Raw genomic sequence first — 4,884 nt, 5'->3', positions numbered from 1 at the left:
TCCAATTTCAGTTCCAGAGCGATTCGCCCAATGAGTGCTTGATATTTAGCCGTTTTCAGCCAATTTTCTGGATTTTTGAAAATTTCACTTTTTTGTGAAAATATCCACTAAACGAGGGAATAATATGTGTGAGGGTACCCCAGGAGAGTTCCAAATGTGTGTGGGTAGAATATATATCTCACGGTGGTAAAATTGAAAAAAGTTGAAAAAAAAATTTTTTTGGACTTAGCCATTTTTCCGTCGTTTATCAGACTTTCAGATAGGGGAAATATCAGTGAGCGTTCCAATTTCAGTTCCAGAGCGATTCGCCCAATGAGTGCTTGATATTTAGTCGTTTTCAGCCAATTTTCTGGATTTTTGAAAATTTCACTTTTTTGTGAAAATATCCACTAAATGAGGGAATAATATGTGTGAGGGTACCCCAGGAGAGTTCCAAATGTGTGTGGGTAGAATATATATCCCACCGGGGTAAAATTGAAAAAAGTTGAAAAAAAAATTTTTTTGGACTTAGTCATTTTTCCGGCGTTTATCAGACTTTCAGATAGGGGAAATGTGAGTGAGCATTCCGATTTCAGTTCCAGAGCAATTCACCCAATGAGTCCTTGATATTTAGTCGTTTTCAGCCAATTTTCTGGATTTTTGAAAATTTCACTTTTTTGTGAAAATATCCACTAAATGAGGGAATAATATGTGTGAGGGTACCCCAGGAGAGCTCCAAATGTGTGTGGGTAGAATATATATCCCACAGGGGTAAAATTGAAAAAAGTTGAACAAATTTTTTTTTGGACTTAGTCATTTTTCCAGCGTTTATCAGAATTTCAGATAGGGGAAATGTCAGTGAGCGTTCCGATTTCATTTCCAGAGCGATTCGCCCAATGAGTACTTGATATTTAGTCGTTTTCAGCCAATTTCCTGGATTTTTGAAAATTTCACTTTTTTGTGAAAATATCCACTAAACGAGGGAATAATATGTGTGAGGGTACCCCAGGAGAGTTCCAAATGTGTTTGGGTAGAATATATATCCCACGGGGGTAAAATTGTAAAAAGTTGAAAAAAAATTTTTTTTGGACTTAGTCATTTTTCCATCGTTTATCAGACTTTCAGATAGGGGAAATGTCAGTGAGCATTCCGATTTCAGTTCCAGAGCGATTCGCCCAATAAGTCCTTGATATTTAGTCATTTTCAGCCAATAATTTGGATTTTTGAAAATTTCACTTTTTTGTGAAAATATCCACTAAATGAGGGAATAATATGTGTGAGGGTACCCCAGGAGAGTTCCAAATGTGTGTGGGTAGAATATATATCCCACGGGGGTAAAATTGAAAAAAGTTGAAAAAATTTTTTTTTTTGGACTTAGTCATTTTTCCGCCGTTTATCAGACTTTCAGATCGGGGAAATGTGAGTGAGCATTCCGATTTCAGTTCCAGAGCAATTCACCCAATGAGTCCTTGATATTTAGTCGTTTTCAGCCAATTTTCTGGATTTTTGAAAATTTCACTTTTTTGTGAAAATATCCACTAAATGAGGGAATAATATGTGTGAGGGTACACCAGGAGAGTTCCAAATGTGTGTGGGTAGAATATATATCCCACGGGGGTAAAATTGAAAAAAGTTGAAAAAATTTTTTTTTTTGGACTTAGTCATTTTTCCGCCGTTTATCAGACTTTCAGATAGGGGAAATGTGAGAGACCATTCCGATTTCAGTTCCAGAGTGATTCGCCCAATGAGTCCTTGATATTTAGTCGTTTTCAGCCAATTTTCTGGATTTTTGAAAATTTCACTTTTTTGTGAAAATATCCACTAAACGAGGGAATAATATGTGTGAGGGTACCCCAGGAGAGTTCCAAATGTGTGTGGGTAGAATATATATCTCACGGTGGTAAAATTGAAAAAAGTTGAAAAAAACATTTTTTTGGACTTAGCCATTTTTCCGTCGTTTATCAGACTTTCAGATAGGGGAAATATCAGTGAGCGTTCCAATTTCAGTTCCAGAGCGATTCGCCCAATGAGTGCTTGATATTTAGTCGTTTTCAGCCAATTTTCTGGATTTTTGAAAATTTCACTTTTTTGTGAAAATATCCACTAAATGAGGGAATAATATGTGTGAGGGTACCCCAGGAGAGTTCCAAATGTGTGTGGGTAGAATATATATCCCACGGGGGTAAAATTGAAAAAAGTTGAAAAAAAAATTTTTTTGGACTTAGTCATTTTTCCGGCGTTTATCAGACTTTCAGATAGGGGAAATGTGAGTGAGCATTCCGATTTCAGTTCCAGAGCAATTCACCCAATGAGTCCTTGATATTTAGTCGTTTTCAGCCAATTTTCTGGATTTTTGAAAATTTCACTTTTTTGTGAAAATATCCACTAAATGAGGGAATAATATGTGTGAGGGTACCCCAGGAGAGTTCCAAATGTGTGTGGGTAGAATATATATCCCACAGGGGTAAAATTGAAAAAAGTTGAACAAATTTTTTTTTGGACTTAGTCATTTTTCCAGCGTTTATCAGAATTTCAGATAGGGGAAATGTCAGTGAGCGTTCCGATTTCATTTCCAGAGCGATTCGCCCAATGAGTACTTGATATTTAGTCGTTTTCAGCCAATTTCCTGGATTTTTGAAAATTTCACTTTTTTGTGAAAATATCCACTAAACGAGGGAATAATATGTGTGAGGGTACCCCAGGAGAGTTCCAAATGTGTTTGGGTAGAATATATATCCCACGGGAGTAAAATTGTAAAAAGTTGAAAAAAAATTTTTTTTGGACTTAGTCATTTTTCCGTCGTTTATCAGACTTTCAGATAGGGGAAATGTCAGTGAGCATTCCGATTTCAGTTCCAGAGCGATTCGCCCAATAAGTCCTTGATATTTAGTCGTTTTCAGCCAATTTTCTGGATTTTTGAAAATTTCACTTTTTTGTGAAAATATCCACTAAACGAGGGAATAATATGTGTGAGGGTACCCCAGGAGAGTTCCAAATGTGTGTGGGTAGAATATATATCTCACGGTGGTAAAATTGAAAAAAGTTGAAAAAAACATTTTTTTGGACTTAGCCATTTTTCCGTCGTTTATCAGACTTTCAGATAGGGGAAATATCAGTGAGCGTTCCAATTTCAGTTCCAGAGCGATTCACCCAATGAGTGCTTGATATTTAGTCGTTTTCAGCCAATTTTCTGGATTTTTGAAAATTTCACTTTTTTGTGAAAATATCCACTAAACGAGGGAATAATATGTGTGAGGGTACCCCAGGAGAGTTCCAAATGTGTTTGGGTAGAATATATATCCCACGGGGGTAAAATTGTAAAAAGTTGAAAAAAAATTTTTTTTGGACTTAGTCATTTTTCCGTCGTTTATCAGACTTTCAGATAGGGGAAATGTCAGTGAGCGTTCCGATTTCAGTTCCAGAGCGATTCGCCCAATGAGTCCTTGATATTTAGTCGTTTTCAGCCAATTTTCTGGATTTTTGAAAATTTCACTTTTTTGTGAAAATATCCACTAAATGAGGGAATAATATGTGTGAGGGTACACCAGGAGAGTTCCAAATGTGTGTGGGTAGAATATATTTCCCATGGGGGTAAAATTGAAAAAAGTTGAAAAATTTTTTTTTTTGGACTTAGTCATTTTTCCGGCGTTTATCAGACTTTCAGATAGGGGAAATGTCAGTGAGCATTCCGATTTCAGTTCCAGAGCGATTCGCCCAATAAGTCCTTGATATTTAGTCATTTTCAGCCAATAATTTGGATTTTTGAAAATTTCACTTTTTGGTGAAAATATCCACTAAATGAGGGAATAATATGTGTGAGGGTACCCCAGGAGAGTTCCAAATGTGTGTGGGTAGAATATATATCCCACGGAGGTAAAATTGAAAAAAGTTGAAAAAATTTTTTTTTTTGGACTTAGTCATTTTTCCACCGTTCATCAGACTTTCAGATAGGGGAAATGTGAGAGACCATTCCGATTTCAGTTCCAGAGTGATTCGCCCAATGAGTCCTTGATATTTAGTCGTTTTCAGCCAATTTTCTGGATTTTTGAAAATTTCACTTTTTTGTGAAAATATCCACTAAATGAGGGAATAATATGTGTAAGGGTACCCCAGGAGAGTTCCAAATGTGTGTGGGTAGAATATATATCCCACGGGGGTAAAATTGAAAAAAGTTGAAAACATTTTTTTTTTGGACTTAGTCATTTTTCCGGCGTTTATCAAACTTTCAGATAGGGGAAATGTCAGTGAGCGTTCCAATTTCAGTTCCAGAGCGATTCGCCCAATGAGCCCTTGATATTATGTCGTTTTCAGCCAATTTTCTGGATTTTTGAAAATGTCACTTTTTTGTGAAAATATCCACTAAATGAGGGAATATGTGTGAGGGTACCCCAGGAGAGTTCCAAATGTGTGTGGGTAGAATATATATCCCACGGGGGTAAAATTGAAAAAAGTTGAAAAAAATTTTTTTTTTTGGACTTAGTCATTTTTCCGGCGTTTATCAAACTTTCAGAAAGGGGAAATGTCAGTGAGCGTTCAGATTTCAGTTCCAGAGCGATTCCTCCAATGAGTCCTTGATATTTAGTCGTTTTCAGCCAATTTTCTGGATTTGTGAAAATTTCACTTTTTCTGTGAAAATATCCACTAAATGAGGGAATATTTGTGAGGGTACCCCAGGAGAGTTCCAAATGTGTGTGTGGTAGAATATATATCCCATGGGGGAAAAATTGAAAAAAGTTGAAAAAAATTTTTTTTTGGACTTAGTAATTTTTGCGGCGTTTATCAGACTTTCAGACAGGGGAAATGTCAGTGAGCGTTCCAATTTCAGTTCCAGAGCGATTCGCCCAATGAGTCCTTGATATTTAGACGTTTTCAGCCAATTTGTTGGATTTTTGAAAATTTCACTTT

Source organism: Phyllobates terribilis, unplaced genomic scaffold, assembly GCF_046119375.1.
Source record: "Phyllobates terribilis strain yellow unplaced genomic scaffold, ASM4611937v1 Scaffold_226__1_contigs__length_3207580, whole genome shotgun sequence".
Classification (NCBI taxonomy): Eukaryota; Metazoa; Chordata; class Amphibia; order Anura; family Dendrobatidae; genus Phyllobates; species Phyllobates terribilis.
This window is presented reverse-complemented; position numbering follows the sequence as displayed.